The sequence below is a fragment of the Apodemus sylvaticus genome, chromosome 1, assembly GCF_947179515.1.
Source record: "Apodemus sylvaticus chromosome 1, mApoSyl1.1, whole genome shotgun sequence".
Classification (NCBI taxonomy): domain Eukaryota; kingdom Metazoa; phylum Chordata; class Mammalia; order Rodentia; family Muridae; genus Apodemus; species Apodemus sylvaticus.
Genome location: NC_067472.1, coordinates 35,280,697 through 35,287,204, shown reverse-complemented (window position 1 = coordinate 35,287,204; position 6,508 = coordinate 35,280,697).

Genomic DNA, 6,508 nt, shown 5'->3' with positions numbered 1-6,508 from the left:
GAGGCCTGGTGGGCTTAGCCAATAAGTTTCTCTTCCCAGACATTCCTCCCTACAAAAGGTATTTAATCTCAGGTGTACTCTGAGAAGTGGGTATGGTATGTTATACATCCATGTACCACCATAAACAACCAATAAACTGTTTAGAACCATAGGGAGCCACGAAGAAGCATTCGACTACAGAGCTTCAGCTTAATTCTCCTATAGAGGGCCTCTCTGTACTCCCAGCCACAGCCACCACCAAGCCTGCCTCTGCCAAGCTAAGGACAGTCACTGCTGGGGCAGGCAGTAGCTCCTCTATGCCCTGGCCTTTGGCTGGATGCTGTCCCCAGTCTGTGAGTCTCCAACTCCATTCTCCCAGTGGTGTCTGGATGTCTAAGAGTCTGAGAACCCCATAGCCTCAGCCTTGTCACAAGGCCTGGGTACCCCCAAACCAGCTCCAGCTTTCTCACCTGGCAGACTGTGCTTTCTTATCCCCACAGCAGTGTCTGTCTTGGCACTTCCCCATAGCCCAGCACTTGTCCCAGTGGTATGGGATAAGTGCAGGCAAACTCCCTGCATTCTGTCTTCCTAAGAGGCCAGAAATATCCAGCAGTGGAGTGGATGTGGACTGGCACCTGGCACCAACAACAACGTGTTGCACACCCCCAGCTGATAAATCACACAGACCCACATAGGAACTCCAGATTGCTTATGGACTGTGAGTCCTGACCTAGTTCAAAAAGCTCAGGGCCTTCCGTTCCCCCATCCCTCTGTCTGTGTCTGTGTCTGTGTCTGTGTCTGTGTCCGTGTCCGTGTCTGTCTCTATCTCTGTCTCTCTGTCTCTGTCTCTTTCTCTCTCTCTCCCGCCCCCCCCCAAAACCCCAGCTACACTCTCCTAATCTTATTTTAGACTTAACTCACCCTGATACCTTGGTGACTAGCCTCTGCCCTCCCAGCCCCAGAGCAAGGGCTACTATACAGCTAACAACCACATTACAGACAGCAAGTGTCCTGCATTCTGCCTTCCCTGGCCCTCTAGCCTGAGCCCAGCCCATGGTCTCCTGTGGGCTGAAATGTGGACAAGCACTTGCCCTCTTACATAGCCCACCGTGCTGCTGCTGCTGCTGCTGCTGCTGCTGCTGCAGTGGTGGTGGTGAGAAGAGACAGATCACACAGCTACAGGTGCTGACTCTCCCTCCCTCCAGCCCTGCCAGTATAATGCCACCAAAGTCCCTATGTCCTTCACTTTCCGATATCCTTTTAGGATATATCAGTCAAGAAAAACACAAGTGGGGGAAAGGGGGACCTGTTTGCTAGAGCACACAGTCATGGCGAGACAGAGTAGGTCCCTCACCCCCTGTACCCCCTGTACCTAGGCCTTCCAGACTAAGACAATAGATAAGATCTTGCTGCTGAGAATTTGAAAAGAAAAACAATGTTCATGCCTTTTAACCCCAAATTTTCATGCTTCTTTCCTTAAACATTTATTTTACTCCATAGCTTCTAACCTAAAATTGTCTTCTAACCTAACATGACTTCTAACCTAAAATTGTCCTAAAAATTTTCAATTTGTTTAAAATTTCTTTTATGGTTCAAAAATAATATTTAATCTACTCCCACAGGTCAAACCAACTATGCTGATAATCATTATTTAATCCTTAATTAACAACCAGTTTCCTTTTACAGCAAGCTGTTACTGCCTATCCCAGATACATAATTAAAATGATATTTTCTTCCTCAGCCATCCAAAGCATACTTAAAAAATGCCTTCCAGGACCAAATTCCTCAAATATCCTTTCTTTTCTAGGACCAAAATGTGCTCTCAAGCAAACTATTACAGGCTTAATACACACTACCCACCCCAGGTAGTTATCCCCCTGCTGGAGTTCTGCTCCTCTGTTGTGATTACCCTACAGGTTTATCTCTACAAAAGAAAAAGACAACATTGCTGCCACAGATCCAGATGGAGACTGACACTCCCCACCCCATCTCCTTTTGGGGCAAAGAAGCTGCCTTTGTCCAGACACTTCATCTGACTGAACTCCCGGAGACAAACACACTGAGATCCACAGATGACAGCCGAGACCCACAGAGGACAGACTTGGGACCTTCCAGCTACAGATGACCTCTCTTGCCAAAGTCAAATGGCTACTGAACTTGGGGAAAGGTACATGATAGTAAGGAAAGCATGATGTCTATCTAGATTAATCAAATGTTGTTTAAAACTGATATTATACCCTCATAAACTGTACAATCCACTGAGCAATTAATGGGTTCAATAATCCTTTATCTTCCTAGCTCCCACCCCCTCCCTGTTACCCTTCTGGCTTAGTTGTACTACCCCTCTGGCCTGTGCTGTGTTTTATTTTGATGCTTCCACCCCACCCATATTTTTCACTACAAATGACTCAGTCACCTCTTCTTTATTAAAAGAAAATGAAGAGCTGTGGGATGGCAAAACCACACCAAAAAGTTAGGTAAGGTAGAACAGGTTGAGACCCGGAGACTCAGTAGGCACACACCTGAGACTTAGACAACTTCCAGCTCCCTGCCAGATTCCTGACCTGGAAGGCGTGCCACACTCCCCATAAAGAAGAAACATGTCCTATGGTCCTGGAGATCCCAAGCAGAGTTCTCCATGCTAATGAGGTACCTAGAGGCCCAGGGCTTAGCCAAGAAGTGGGTATGGTATATTATGCAACCATTTTCCACCATGAAACAATCAATTAACTGTTTAGAACCATGGACTGTCTCTCTCTTCAAGATCCACTGTGGGGGAGCATGGAGAAGGCATTCGACTACAGAGTGGCAGCTTAATTCTCCTGTAGAAAGCCTCTCTGTGCTCCTAGCCACAACAGCCACAATCTTGCCTCTGTCAAGCTAAGATAATCACTACTGGGACAAGCCAGAGTTTCCTTTTCCCCTGGCCAGGGGTGGGGGTGGGGTGGGGGCAGGTGGGGGAGGGGTGGGGAGTGAGGGGGTAAGGGTGGGGAGGGGTGGGGGTGCTAGATGCTGTTCCCAGTCTGCGCTCTGGACTCCCATTCTCGACTCTTCCTCAACTCCCAGTGGTGCCTGGATGTCCAGGAGTCTGAGAACGCCATGGCCTCAGCCTTGTCCCGAGCTCCCGATCGATCCCTGAGCCAGCTCCAGCTTTCCTGCATCTCAGAGTGTGCTTTCCCACTCCTGGGGCCGAGTCTCCGTGCTCCCCCACAGCCCTGCCCCCACCCGGGCAGTGGAGTGGGAAAAGCAGAGTCAAACGCCTGTGTTCTGCCTCTGCAAGACTCCATGCCCAGCGGCAGAGGGTATACGGGCCGACAATTTCTTTCTCTAGAGTTGCGGAACTGTCTCCTCCTTGTCATCGACCAATGTACAAGACGTGGTCCCACTCCTCCTACTCCATTATGTCATAGGTTTGGTTTCTTAAACTTATCCCGAACCATCTGAAAGTTCAGATTACATTCATTCATATTTTTTTCTTAGTTGTGACTAACTGTATTATTTCCTTAACTTCATCCTACATCCCTAAAATCAGTTCTTCGGATTAGTTTTGTGGGTTTATAGTGCTCTCATTTTGTTTCTGTATTTGTTTCATTCTGTTTGGCTCTTTTTAAGCGTCTCAATTTCCTGGATACATTTTCATTCTGTTTTTTTGTTTGTTTGTTTGTTTGTTTTAAGTTTCTGTCTCCATGTTACTGTCATTCACTTTGATAACTTTCTTATATAGGTCCTGAATTTCTTTTCACTTCATTCATCTGCTTATTTGAGACTTCTTTATGGTCATTGTTTTTAAAGAGGGTAAGTATGTATAATTTTTTTCTGGTGTATCAGCTATATCTTTATTTAAGATTTCTGATATTGAAAAGTTAGTGATTTTTTTGTGTCCTGTTTTCTCATGTGTTTTTTTTGGGGGGGGGTGGAGAAACGCCTCTGTTGGGATAGAATTAGCTACAGTTTTATTTTATTTTTGTCCCCTTTCTTTACATCTTTCGGTGTTTGCTTTTATGTAAGTCCAGGTGAGCTGCCCCCTGTGGTGTCATTCTCAGGCAGGAGGCTACCCGTCCTAACAGTGGCTTGACAGCAGTCTCTGGTAACTGCAGAGAAGACACCTGTGCACATTATCTGTGTCACCTTTAAGACTCACAGACTGTGACACTAGGGTCATTGGAAGGGAAACTGGAATCTTCAGTGTTTAGAGCTAAGGTTGTCAAACACTTAAATAGTCAGGCGAGGTGAGTGAGGTTGGAATACAGAAGAGGAAGAAGTTTTAGGATTAAAGGATTAGGAGTGCTAGGAATCCATTGTGACTAGGGTTAGAGAAAGAAAGGACAGCTTTAAAACCCATTCCAGTGGAATACCTGTTAAAACAACAGGCATCCATTCTAGTACAAAAGTGTTAAGTGCCAACAAAGTGAAAAATTCAAAGCAAAATTTTGAATTAAAAAAAATAACCAAGCAATAAGACATAATAATAGGTGACTATCTTGCCTTTGGTGGATATTGTGTCTGAAATGCGGCACACTTCTGTGGCTTCCTGCAGTGCAGTGCAGGAGTGGCAGAATAAGGCCACAGAGGATGCTTCCTCAGCTTCAGAGTCCCACGCCACACCTCTGCTGCAGTGCGCCTCATCAGTCCTTCTCAGAGTCTTCGTTGCGTCCATCAGGATTCCGCACCAAGGTCTGCCTCATCACTTCCGTGTTCCCAATACAGTGCAGCTTGTGCGGGCACGGGGTGCGGGGCTCGCACCGAGGGCCTCTCAGCTTCAGACCCCTGCACCATTTTTCTGGGGCTGTCCCCACTGGTCCTATATCCTCTCTGGGCATTCAGATTCCAGTCTTCACGGTGGAGCTTCAGACTGTCTCTCTCCCACTCTCTGGCACCCAGTACCCTTGAACTCACCTTCCCAGCAGAATTCAGCTCAGCGAGAGCAGCTTAGTGCAGTGAGGGGTTGGGAATAAGCAGATGACTTCTCCTTCAGCAAATCCTACAGGCGTGCGCCCCCACAACTGGCAGCAGATGACTTCTCAATGAGGATAACTCCACGTAATCTTTGTTTTCTGTAATTTTTTTCTCTGATGATGGCTTTCAATAGTGACTTTCTTCTATCTGATCTTAAGGATATTGCTTCTTCTCTGCCAGGATTTTACTTCATCGTTTGAATGTCTACTTTCTTACTCTTTATTGTTCTGGTTCCCTTTTGGTATTTTTAAATCTCTTACAATTTCAACAGAATAAACGTGATGTCTTAGGTCTTTTGTTGTCTGTTGTTGCTACTCTTCTTGATCACAAAACAAGATTTTGTGTGTGTGTGTGTGCTTGAATTTTATGTCTGTCGACTAATTTTCATGGAGAGATTATTTTTAGGAATTCTTTGGGGATTGTGATGGAGATGCATTCTCTGGAGAGTATTTTCTCTGCCATGAACCTATGAGTATAACCAGTTTTTGATTCTTTGATTTTAAAAGCACAGGATAGTCTATTTTATATTTTTTGTTGACCTAATTTGTGCTGCAAAACACAATAAGGTGTATTATTTCTCGACTGATGTGAAAGCAATCTGCTTTAGAAAAAGATTATCTAGTTGTGGGATAGTGGACCATGCCAGGAAACTTGGTAAGGTTGAGCAGATTCAGAGTTCCCGGGACCCAGGCCCCCACCTGAGACAGTAGGCTGGCCCCTGCTCCCTACCAGATTCCTGGCTTGGAACATGGGCCACACTTCCCACACAGGAAATGTGACCTATGGATCAGTACAGAGTTATCCATGCTAATGAAGTATCTAGATGAGCCCTAAGGATTCAGACAATAAGCTTCCCTTCTCAGACAGTCCTCCTTGTAAAAGGTGTTTAATCTCTACTCCACCCTGAGCAGGTGTCATGTACCCATTCTCCACGAGGAACAATCAGTATACAGCTTGGAACCAAAGACTATCTCTTTCACCCAGAACCTCTGTGGAGAGCATGAAGAAGGCCTTCACCTACAGAGTCACGCTGCCTATGCCTCCTGCAGAAGAGCCTCCGGGGGTTCCCAGATAACTGCTGCTATGCTAAGGACATTCGCTGGGGTCCCTCCCCATTCGCTGCCCCCCCCAAGCCACCCCAGCCCTGGGTGTGGCACTCTTTCATTCTCAGCTCTTTCAAGATTTCCAGCAGTGTCTGGATGTCCAAGAGTCTGAGAATCCCCAGCCTCAAGCTCATCCTCAGCCTACGGGCTCACTCCATTCCCAACTCCCATGACCCAGTGTCATCTAGATGTCCAAGACTTTAGGAGCCCTCTCCCCACCCCTAGCCCAGAAGCCCTTTCCCCAACCCCAGTCGCCCCTCAGGCTCCTCATCGCAGGCCCATAGACCCCCAACTCTTTGTTCCTGACACCATGTGGTTTCCAGCGGTGACCGGATGCCAGGGAGCTTAGGAATCCCAGCTTTGGCCTGCCACATTTTAGACTGTGTCTTCCCACCCACTGAGTAGTGTATTGGAGCTTTGCTCTAGCCCAGCACCCGACTGCACAGGGGAAATGCAGTCTAGTATCTCTG